This window comes from Gallus gallus, chromosome Z (assembly GCF_016699485.2).
Source record: "Gallus gallus isolate bGalGal1 chromosome Z, bGalGal1.mat.broiler.GRCg7b, whole genome shotgun sequence".
Classification (NCBI taxonomy): domain Eukaryota; kingdom Metazoa; phylum Chordata; class Aves; order Galliformes; family Phasianidae; genus Gallus; species Gallus gallus.
This window is the reverse complement of record NC_052572.1, coordinates 55,803,794-55,816,539: the sequence shown is the minus strand read 5'-3', so window position 1 is coordinate 55,816,539 and position 12,746 is coordinate 55,803,794. Positions and strand designations below refer to the sequence as shown.

Here is a 12,746-nt window from a genome sequence, read left to right as displayed (position 1 = left end):
CTGGAGAACCAGGGAATTAGCAGTGTCTGCACTCAAGCGTCTGACTTGTTGGGAGTCTATAGGCAGCCGTGCTTAAGCAGAGCCCTGACATCAGGAACTACCGGGAAATAATTTTTCATCATATCTGTCTTCTGAGATTCTTAACGCGTGATTTCTTGTTTAAGTTCTGTCCTGTGTCACTGCACAGCGCAGGGTGCTGCCTACCCACCTGCAGCACTGGTCCCACAGCACCGCAGAGCAGTTGGGCTCCTGGCTGCTCACCTCTACCTGGGATGGCAGGAGCATGGTACCATGTCCCAGCGCCGCCCTCCATCGTTGGCAACCCCTGAGATGCCTGGTGAAAGCACACAGCCACATGCAGCCAGCACCCACTAAAACAGCGTGTGTTTGTTAGAGGCTTGCTGCGAAGGTAATGTGAATACGTGCAGATGTGTACCTTTGAAGCTCATGGTGCCTTTGGAACAAAGGACTGAAAATGTCTCATTGCTCCCAAGATGCCCGTCTGTGGGTAACTGTATCTTGTGGTCCCAAACAGTGGAGTACTGGTGGCAGTATTCCTAGCAGACAGTCTTGTGGTCTGTTCAGAACCCCTTGGACTGAGCTGTAACTACTACAAAACCGACCTGGCCATCGGGTTGCCTGCAGCCACTTCTGGCCTCACCACCAGCTTCTGGGTGGAGTCCTTCTGCTGATCATATAATAGAATCATAGACCCATTATGGTTGGAGAAGACCTCTAAGATCACCAAGTCCAGCTTACAGCCCACCTCACCATGCCCAACAACCACGTCCTTCAGTGCCACATCCACACGGTTCTTGAACACCTCCAGGGACGGTGACTGCACCACCTCCCTGGGCAGTCTGTGCCACTGCATCTCTGCTCTTTCTGAGCAGAAATTCTTTCTAAGATCCAACCTGAATGCCATGTCAAACACTGAAAAACACTGAAAATAACCCAGATCGTGCATGGAGTACATTAATCATCCTGGTCATCAGGATTTGCCTTAGCTTAGTACAAAGGTGGAAGGTGAAAACTAAGATACATTGTACATGTAGCCCATCTAAAATTCTAGTACGTGGTTATTTCCAAGGATAGAGTATCATATCCACAGGGATATTAAGGTGACTGTCTCGTATTTATCAATCAGTCAGTGGGAGTTTCAGGATCAAAAGAGACTTGCAGTCAAGTTCCTGTTCATATCCCCAAGGCATTGCCTGAAAAGGAGATTCAGCATGCATGAAAAAAAAAAAATAACACTTGTCTTCTGCTCTGATAACTGAAGAACGCATGCCAGAGCCATCATCTGCAGAATGAAATATTGATGGAGGAGCCAAAGTTTCAGGCTTTCCAGGGAAATCTTCTGAGAAGAGACTGCACCGGTGGCACCGACGGTACCTGAGGTATCAGCAGTGGGGTGGAGGAGAGAAGGTGGGTAGGTGGCATCACTGCATTACTAACAACTGCAGCAGTCCTTCGGTTCCTGAGACCCCAAAGTGCTAGAGGTATGCTGGGATAACCAGAATGCCTTGGTTGGAGGGTAGAACGTAGGTTACAAATGCAACAGTGGTGTATATACTCTTTAAAAAATCATAGCAATGGGTATTTTAAATGTAAATTTTCCTCAGGGGTCGTTGGTAGCTGAACAGGTTTAGGACTTGGACAGCACCACCACCCACTGCGTCAAGCACACACCTATATGCGTGAAGGGGGAAGGGTATCTGACTTGCATTGCTTGGAAAGCGCTGTCAATATTGTGTACAGCTCAGCCAAGTTTGTGGCAGACCTAGCAGCCTAACCAAGTGCCAGAATACATGACCTAATGGGTTTTGCAGTGTATACGGTCTCATATTTTATTTAGTGATGAATACTTGCCATAAAGTGTTTGTGGAGACAAAGAGAATAAAGCAAGAGTGGTATTTGTGCTGTTTGCCAAGAGGAATACGGCAATATTTGTTTATGTAGTTAGCCAAAAATACCAAGTATCACAATAAACAGGCATTAGGCCAAGTTTATCTGTCACTGACACCGTCTGCTCGGCTGATCCTTGCTGAAAACAGCATTTGGTCTTCTATTTTAAGTATTTGATACAGTGCAAGGCAGCACTTCTTGATTTTTACGCCTTTGCGTGCACACAGGTGATACATTACACATACACACCTCACCCTTTCGGGATACCATAACAGAGAGACACAGAACCAGAGCTGCCTCTAATTAAAGTGAACAAGGAAGCATAACCAGTACCTAAAGTGAGCGCCTTCACCAACACACGGAAATCAAAGTGACATAACAGCAGTAGGAAGTTACTTTCACTGTTCTCCATCTTCCCTGGGATCAGCCAGCCCTGTCAGCCACATTATAAATGAGCCGTGTGATACAGACATATTTTAAGCTTGTTTACCTTGATTTGCTCTTTCTTCTTTTTATTTATTTATATATATATATATATATTTTTTTTTTTTTTTTCTCCTGGCAGAGGGGAGGGATGATTTCAAGACAAAATGCTGAGCAACTTTGGAGCCACACAGAAATGTTGTGACCAGACATTGCCTACAGTGAGGTGTCAGGTGAAGCACTGCCACACTTACGGGACAAGCAGTTTTACACCCTGCCCCGGTTCAAAAACTACAAGGAGCAGGAGGAGCGAGTAGTGTTAACGGCTGTAAATAAGGCCAATGCATCTCAAATCAGATCCTGGTGGAATATGAGACAGTGAAGGTGAAATACCATTTGCAGAAAGAAATGAGAGAAAACCCGCATAGCAAGCAATGGAATAATCACGTCTGGCGCATACCTGTGTGCTCTAGAGAGTGAAATGATCCAGAGGGTTATGGGTAAGCAGCAGTGACATAGGGCCCACTGCTGCTGAAGTCAGTGGAGGCACTGCTCCGGACTTTACTGAGGTAAGGTTCATGCAGCTCCAAGTTCGAAGGACAAGTGCCGAATATCTGCCTGCTCCAGCTGGGGATCCAGCCATTTTTCTTACAGCATGCAGTCGTCAGTGGGCGAAATGATGATGGGAAAATGAGGGAGACAGTGGAACACAGCTTAGTTGTATTTGTGTGAAATGAGTGTTTCTCGCCGATGCTGAGTAATATTTTCTCACGCTGTAAGTTCTGGCATCAACAGTGCTAATCAACAGGAGAGAGAGAGCACTCAGCTGGCCACAAACAAAGGCTGCTGAGTTTCATTATATCTGAAAGGGAATTTCAAGGGAGGCTTCTGGAGACCAGATGAACTCTTGAAGAGATGGGAGTCCCTCTGCTTCTCCTGAAGATTTATTCCTGAAAGTAATCGCTTTCCCTTTTCAGACGTGTACTTTACACATGGCACACGCCTCCCGCTCCAGGCTTTGCTGTCAGCTTGTCCTTTTCACCAAGAACAACTCAGCCTTCCCTAGAAAATATTTGAGCTTGAAGCCTTAAAATCCGTTCCTTGTCACATATTTTCCAATGCTCATAAGCTATAAATAGAGACAGGAGGGGAGAGAAAAATGAAGACACTCATTCCCTTGAAAACTTTAGGGCCAGAAGAACTTTCTGGCAGGAAGTAATGGAAGAATGATAACTATTTTGCTTCTAAAAACCTTTGAGTTGTTCCTCCTAAGTAGGGCCAGCTGATGCGTAAGGCAGTCAGCTATTTTAGTGCTGTCATGGAGTTGGCCAAGGAGTTGCTGAAATGCTAATTCCTTCTGACAGAAGCCCTGTAAGTCAACTCTAGACAATTGCCTCTGGAGCTTCCCAAAAGACAGACCTCAACCATGGCAAATTTTATGTACATACAGGAAGACACAAAGAAGGTGACTGTAACTTGTATTTTGCCAACTCCGGGGATGCGAGAGGGCAGCTGGAGACAAGTTTTCACAAGGCCATTTCTAGATACTCGCACTCTGGAGGAGACTTGTTTTGAAAATGTGCTCTAGGGATGATTCTACAGAGCTGGCATTGTCCTCAAGAGCCACCTCCATCTCTGGCTGTCCTTCTGATGATTGTGCACATTCATCAAGGGTCTTCATCAAATTTCAGCAAAGAAAACCAAACTTTTCTAAGCATGTATGGTTGGAGGTGTGTTGACCATGTTTTAAATATCAAAACTGACATGTGAGATAAATTACAATTATCTTGCATTATACGTAGAGTATAGATTATATGTAGTTTACACACAATTTAAATCATATGCAACTCTCTATTCTGATGCAGACCTCTTCCTTAGAAGTAGCAGTTAAACAGACATGCAGATAAGCCTCTAAGCCTACATTACTGCTGATTGCTTTCACCTTACCTAGTTCGTACTGATGTAACAAGCAACGTAAATGTGGAAGATAAAATGCAATGCTTTTGTTCTGTCAGCCAAGACCACCGTACTGTTTAGTCATCATATCTTCCTAGCTTGGGAGAAGACAAAATATGACAGCTTTAGAAATAGGTCATTTGCCAGAATGAGTTAGCACTGTACCTGTAAAGACAGTAACTGTTGATGTAGTTGATTGTTTCTTCTTTGGAAAGGAAATAAGAATCAGTCCCTGCTTTTACCCAAAGAAACAATAAATTCTATGGCTTACTGAAATATCCCATGACTCTTTCAGATCTGCCAGAGAGTAGCTTATAATTGCATGAGCGTGAGCCTAAACATGCTGTAGGCTGCATGCACCCATCTCCGTCCAAATTAGAGCAGCAATTGTGCATGCAAAAAGTGCATTTAACACAATTAGGCAGCTGGCTAAGCTGGAACGGGTGTCTGCCTCTGTACTTACAAGTCTTCTGTTAACCTGTTACTCCCTGAATTGCTTGACATGTGTGGTGTGACAGCCATCTCTGTCATTACTGTCCAGACTGCCTGTGTCTCATATCCTGTACTCATACAAAATGCTACAATGCCTTCCACCAGCAGATGTCTCTCAGGCTGTGCAGAAGTGCAGTCTGAAAGCATGTGTGGTAAGACAGAAAAGAAATGGAACAGCTACAAGCTGTGCTACAATTCCAGGATGTGACATACTTAAATTTTAATGAATGCGCTTCAGCAGCCTGACTGCTCCATAGGAAAATTGTTAGGGCAAAGCCTCGTTCCATGCATCTCGCTCTCTACACTAAATGTTGTATACCTCTCACTGTTTAGCATAAGCATTCCTTTGCTCCTTGAATAGCTGCCACCACTTGTTTGCAAGATGCTCCAGGATCGCTTTCGGCCATACAAGTTGAAAATCTAAACTGTTTTCAGGGCTGACAGGGATACCTCAGTGTTGCACAGAGTGTACTGCTTTATCAGTACGACTACCCATGTGCCAGAGAGGGTTGAAAATCCCAGCAGTAATGTACTTTTGGATGCACTCTAGGAAGAGCCCAGATGGTGGCAGGAAACACAGAAACAGGGCAGAAAAGACGAGAGACCACAAACAGTCCAGATTTTGGGGTTCTTTGTACGATATTTTCAAATAGCAAATTTAAAAACATAATCAAGGCTGAATGTGCAGAGAGCGTGGTGATGCAGAAATGGCTAGGCAAAATGCTTTGCTCGCCCAACAGACCAAGTTGCAGACCCTCACTTTGAGGTACGGGAGCACTGATTTGAACTACTGGAATTGCCAAGACCAGAATGGAGATTACCTCTTGAAATGAAGAGGGCGGCTTAATAGTGTGCTCTTCCACTTCAAGCTCAACTTCTCTCCCTCGCATGGCTTACACCGTTCAGAGGGCACTGGTGCCACGCCTCCTTCTTCTCAAGGACATCAGTAGACAACAGCCATAAGTTGAGTTTCTGGTGAGGGACTGCTTGGCCGTGGGGCTGAGCACTGGAAGGCAGGTGTTTGCCCTGCAAGTGGGCCGTCACTCCACGGATAGCACTTTCCACTTTCTGGTCCTTGCTGTCCTAATTAGGGACATACAGGGCTATCTGCTAGCGCAACATCATGCTCTACTGGCAGGGTAGTCAAGGTGTTTATTTGCTCTCCCTTACCAGCGTGTTAGCCGTGAAACAAAAAACTACACGCTTCTGTGCTCCTGTGATCTTCAGGTTCGCATTTGCCTCAGCTGACATCGGGACGGCTCCTCCCTTCTTAGATCAAGCGCGTGGTGCATTTATGGGCTCATTACTTTCACATTCTTTCTGCACTGTTCTCCCGTAGTTTGCAGGATGTCAGCGTTGCTTACATTCTGCTCTACGCTGCTAGAGCCCCTGAGACTGAGTGTCTCACAGGCAAAGTCATTTCATTATTTTTTAAAATAATTGCCATATTGTTACCTTGTAATGCGAATGTCAAAGGGAAGTAAGAAAAGGTGGAAAAACAGATTAATTTAGCAGGCAATTAAAAATCTACCAGTCAGAGCATGGACAAAGGATTGCTATAGCTTAACAAGCTCCAGTTCATCAGTTGAAACATGTTTAACTAAGCAAGCCACAAATACAAAGCAGAACAGGTTAATTTCATCTGTTATTTTGGTTAAAGGCTTTCTCAGATGATAATAGTGAGCAGAGAGAGGGAGCATAAAATGGCAGCAGTGTGTTGTTGGAAGTTGCATGGCTTAATTACTGGCAGAGAAAATTTAGAGAATGCTCGTTCCACAGGAAGAGGAAGGCTTTAAAGGACACTCAGGCATCCAGCTTCTGCCCATGTCACTGGGAATTGTGGATGTCATTTCCCACTGTGCTCTTTCTCTCTCCAAATCCCTATGAGAAACAAGATGTTCACAACAAAATGGGGCCAGGAATTGCTATGGCAGAGCCTATTCTCCAGCTGGATCCTCAGCACACCCATATGGGCTTGTAAATACATGTTGGAAAAGCCCTAAATGGAGCACTTACAAGACAGAATGCAACCACTCAAAGAAGATTTCATGGCTGAGGAAATAAAGGCTTTAAAATGTGCCCAAACATACACGTAAAGAAGAAGCTGTAATGGCTCCAGAGAACTGTCCTTTCTCTTTCCCTTCGCCGGATCACTTCTAAAAGCAGAGGCACATGCAAACCCAGAACACCTCTCACCTGACAGGGAGCCAAGGACTCTCAGTCCCTCACTGCATATGTTCAGCCAAGAATCTCTGAGCTGCCTTGCAAAATTGCACTCCCAAGGGGAATAAAACAAATGCTTTCAGCATCTTTCCAAGTATCCTCTGTTGTGTTCAGGCTAAATCTATAAATGAGCATAGATGTATCTAGAGCTTTCGATTCACTGCCAATGCCTAATCACACAGAGCTGGAAACAGAATCTCCTTTTTTTTTCTTTTTTCTTTTTTTTTTTAATTTCACTAATTGAGAGACATATTAAATGTTTTTGGACTTTTTCTTTTCTTTTCTTCTTTTTTTCCTCCATGGGAGTGCCATCAGAGTTGGTGATCATCAAACCAAAGGAGATTCTGACCTAACCTTTTTCATGGTTTATCTCTAACTCCTTTGGCAAAGAGGTTTGGTTATAATAGCAGAACTATTCATGTCAAGTTTTCCAGACAATTCAGCAACAGCATTCAGGCAGTTTCACAGGTTACATTACACTGGGGTCACCTGATCCATCCATTTCATGCTGCATTTATTGGCTGTATGAAAGGGCGTGGTTTTGTGTGAAAAAGAGCACACTAAACAGCAAAGCTTCTGCACACTCATCACAGCAGCATGACGCAAAATAATACAAGGAGAGGTTTGTCACAGTGTTGTAGTTCAGAGTCACTAAACGGTGTACCAAAGAGCAAGGTACTCTGGATGCAAGAGAGCCATGGAGGGTGACCATAGCCTTCCACTCTTTGTATCAAGGCCAGCCTTTGTGTTCAGCTAATGCTAAATACAACAGAGTGGCTTCCAGCATTGACTTCATTGGGAGATGGCTTCCAGCATTGACTTCGTTGGGAGATGGCTCCCAGGTTTTATGGTCGTTCAGATCACACAAGCCATTGTCCTGACACCCATTGAGAGGGGTACCATGGTCTGAAGAATAAGAGGACACACTTTCCTTCACTACAGGTGCACGTTCTGGTTGTCAAGACTGTTACTGAGATAGAAGCTTAGAACTGCATCCACACTTCTTCCAACACTAGTCTCATTTTGCTTTGTTTTTCAAGAGTGTTTGCACTTCCAAATCACCAAGCAGTAAGCAGGTAAAGGAAAGGTCTTTCCACTTGCCTAAGATGCTGTGTTCTTATAAAATGAGAAGTAAAATGGCATGAATTTGTGCAAGTCAAGAAAATGAATACCCTCTATCTGTTAATAATTCAATGTGATAGGCTAAACAGGTGCTCCTAATATCAGCTTAACATTTGACAGGAAAATGGACAGGACTAATGTAAATAAGGCTCAACAATTCATTTTCTTCTCCCTCATTTTTTGAGGCATTCCAACATGATAACGATGCGTATTTACGTGTAGCTTGCATCACAAAATTAAATAAATGGCTTTTATTACTGAACTGTGGGAACATAACACTCATTTGCAATCTGTCAAGGCAAGTAATCTTGCCACATGACCTAAACATGAACAGGTGAGGATCTTTGTCCCAGTATTTCAAAATACAGTATTATTGCAATTTTTCAGAAGTTTGATGATTGGTTCAGAAATATTTTTGAGCCGAAAAGAAGACGGATGTGTATTATGCACAAAGCAGATATTTGCTGAAAGCCTCGGTTGGTCTGAAAGTGTGCTTCCTTGAAGAAAGGACAGCTTAAAATTTTCTGCTCATACCTAAGGAAATTGACAGGCTGCAATTGAGGCAATTTACAATCAATCAATCAATCAATCAATCAATAAAAGAAAGCTTTGTAGAAGCTTTGTTAAAGTCCAAGACTTAAACTTTGGAAAAATCAGTTTTCAAAAAACAAAATCTAATTTTTTTAGAAGGAAGATATTCATTGGTTTTCTATGCTACCCAGAGTTAACAATAATTTCCACCACTATAGCTTTCTTGCAAAAAGAGATTTCCTTTCTGTCAAACCCATTTTCAGCTGGAAAAAAAGCCTCAACAGAATAACCAGGCCCAACAATAAAAGTAATAATTCATGCATCTAAAATATGCTTTCATCGTAGCTCCTGAAAGCATTCTACAAATAACAGGCTGACTGCACAGAGGCAAAAGAATGACTTCTATTTTATAAGAGAGGAAACGCTAACAAGACAAGGGCCCACTTTTCAGAAGCAAACTCAAACACTGCTGCTACAATACTGGGTCAGCCCAAAGGTCTCTCTAGCCCAGTAGCCTTTTGTTGGCATGGTAGGGGAGATGCCATGGTCATGGAAGGTGGGTTGTCTAGGGTGAAGCTAATTCTTCACGCTCCAGATGTGCAGATCTCTCTAAATTCCCAAATGGAAGAACCTCAGCTGTGTAATTTTTGCTAGCAGGAGACTGTCTGCATCCATCCCCGGCTAGCTGGGGCTGCCAAGAGTGGATGCCAAGAGAAATAGCTGAGAATAGGTCAAGCATGTACTGTGTAATGCACCCATAATATTCTCCCTGACAGTACACGATGAGGCTTACCTGAATCAGAACCAGTATTTAATTGATTCCCATTTCTGGCATGCACAACTACCTCTGGTCATGCAATCCACAGCTTAATTATACACTGCACAAGAAAGCTAGTCTTTGCCATTTGTTTGCTCCAAGTCCATCGCCTGCTGTTTTGCTTACAGTTGCCTTGCTGCTGCACTAGGAGAAAACCCTTCCCTGTGCACCTGCTCACATAGGATTTTGCAGACCTCTGTGGTAGTACGTATTCTCCTCTCTTCTCTAACATTCTTGATTTACTGAGTCAGGACTCTCTGTGCAGATGACATTCCGTAATTTTCTTGCTCTTTTAGCATTAATAACAGATCTGGTAGCCTCACCGGTCTGATGCCCATGGAGAAGCTCCATACTGCCCACAGTAGGACTGCCTGACTTTACTTTGCTGCATGACAAGAAGCAAGGATGCATTTTACTAAGAGTATTTTGTTCAATGCACTATGTCTCTGATGTTAATGAACTGCTCAAACATAATTCCACTCTCCTCCACATCATTTCAGCCTGGTTCTTAACACTACAGGGCTAAAAAAAAATAATAAATCAGTACTGTTTAAACATATCAGAAGCACATCTCATTAGTAACTTGAAATGCCTGATCGTGTTCTTGTAGTTCATGCTGTGAACATATCCCCAGGGGTCTTACCCAGCTTGACCTCCTTAATCATTGTTTTTCCTTACAGTATTGATGCTCTGGTTTCATAGATACCCATATAGACCAGCCACAGGCTCAGAAATGTAGTCTCTGCTCTTGGGTCAGCAACTGTGAGGTTGCACTAGTGCAAAGAACCATACTGCTGGTTCATGATAGCAGCCTGAGTTTTCTCTTCTTGCTGTGGTAACAGCGTGCTGCATAGCATCTCTGGGAGTTATTCCCTGGTTTTGACTCCTCATGTGCTTTCAGCTTGTTTCAGTTTGTTCCGAAGCTGATTTGTGCTGTACTCTGGTCAGCGTGCATTTGAGAACAAAAACACATACATAGCAATATATAACTCTGAAAACTTCTCTCTCCTGTCCATGCAAAACAACTTCTCTCAATAGCAATGATGGGTTTCTTCTGTTTCTTAAGTGTGGGCTTTTAGCACTTAGAATATTTCGTTGCTATTTGGTAAACACTTTTGCATTTGGCATCTGTGGGAGCTTTTTTTTTCTTTTTTTTTTCTTTAAAGATCCTTCATGTTTCAGCTTCTTCTGAACTTCTGAACTGATTATGATTCCTGCCAAACTTACCCACGTTCAGTCTGAAATAAGCAAAAGCTTTAGGTAAAGATTACGGAATGAAAAAGTGACTGATACATTTATTTCAAAGGAATTACTCTTTTGGCAAGACCGTTCTAATCCAAAGCCAGCTACAAGACATCTGAATTATGCTTGGAGAAGGCTCCATATGAATCTAATTGATTCTGAACTTTTTAATCCAGAAGGTGAAGTATAAAAATAAAGCATATGTGTGCTAGCTAAAGGGGAAGGTACCCTAATTATAGGAATGCAAATCTTAGGGAACATGAAGTCTAAATTTTCAGACTGATGTCTAAACTCACCATTGGTGAGGTCTGCAATGAGCTGAACATATCATGTGGAGCTCCTCTCCTCCTTTTCAGCTGCTATACTGAATTAAAGGGACCTAAAAATATATGGGGTAATTGGATTGAAGCCAAAGAACATGTCTCAACTAATGCAACAGCAGCTGCTTAAAAAAATGGGAAGCCTTACTATGCTTCATATTTGTCTTTCACTTAATTTGGAAAAGCTCTAAGCCTATCTCCTGCTGCTTTAAGCTTTTATAAACTAGAAGGCAAACATCAAAGAAAAATCACCTTATTTGCTGGACAGTTCACTGTGAGAGAGTCAGAACCAAACTCCGGTGCAAGATAGGTGACTCATAAGACAACAAACTTTCATACCAACAAGGTTTAAACCACAGAAGTCCGTACTGTGAGAGGGAGGTGCCATGAGAGTGTACTCTCTTGAATACAACATTAACCTTTTCACCCTGGATTTTTCTGATATTCTGCTATGACAGCACAAGAACCATATATCTTCATGTCTTCAGCTTGTTCAGAACAGTCTTCCCCTTAAGCATCTTAAAGGCATACACAAATTTTACTGAAAGGATAAAAATGGACCGTATAATAATGCAATTTTTAGAAAATAGAATGTTTACCAAGGAGGTTTGGATCAAAAAAATCTTTCAGTGATTTTATTCCACATTTAGCCAGAAAATAAACCAAACCCAAAACTATCAAATCTAACTTTTGTATTCAACTCTTTGACTGTGGTCACCCTTCACAGAAGGGAAACAATCTGACCAAACTGAAGGTGACTCTGATTAAGTGACTCTACCAATTTATATATAATCTGTAGTGGTAAACAGTGTCAGAAAGCCTGACAAACTTTCACCCAGTGACAACAAAGTAGATGCATGCGTCAGTCCTTTAAGGTCCACTCTAAGTACTACGGGCCAATGGCGCCATCAGCTTCCAGAGCCAGTAAGGCTCTCTCAACCACCTTGACGGCATGTTCCAACTCAAAGAAATATTTATTTTATTAGCAAGCTAATCTGTTCCTTCTCTGCAGTTAACGTTGGATGTAGGCATGCACTAGTTTATCACACTTGGCTCCAGCAGTTTTTTCTTTGGTATGGCATTTTGATCATTATATTCTCCTTGTTGACTGAAGATAAAACGCACTTGCAGATCACTGTTCAACAGGTTGTTATTGCCTGAGAATATTATTCGACATAAGCATTCATTAATGTTACCTGTTGTTTGATGGACAAATTCACACATTTCACAAAGGGATGTTGACTGCTTAATGGGGCAATTTTATCTTAACAAATGAAAAGTACTATTTAGATCACATTTTTGATTGTCATCTTAATGTCAAATGCTGTTTCTCAGTTGCTGTTTTTTATAAGACCTTGTTTAGTTCTTATAGACGAAGATTAACTTTAAAAATGAAAAGTATTCATTGAGTAAAGGTTTCATTCACTGTCTAGCTTGTTGGAAGACATCAAGATCCAGCATGGCCCTTAAGATTTGTGAATTCATATTCCTACAGAAGATAGAAGCTTGCAATTCTTCAGCCATTGTATCTTGCTTAATAGTATACTGAAGAATCAAGATGGAAGTCACTGTTTCTGCTCATCAATTACATTTTATGGTATTTCTTGTTACAGAAACTGGGCATATTTAAGAGAAATGAAGACCAAGAACAGCCTCTGAGCTAGCCAGGTGCAGGCCTTACCAGTGCTACCTGAGCTGGTGGAAGAACTCTT

At 42.3% G+C, this 12,746-nt stretch overlaps 1 non-coding gene across 1 annotated transcript; it reads left to right on the top strand.

The window, feature by feature from the left end:
• Positions 1–9,173: 9,173 nt before the first annotated feature.
• LOC112530795 lies at positions 9,174–9,337 on the top strand. The gene has a single exon (XR_003072608.1). It is a non-coding gene; the product is annotated as a U1 spliceosomal RNA (small nuclear RNA).
• The last annotated feature ends 3,409 nt before the right edge of the window (positions 9,338–12,746 follow it).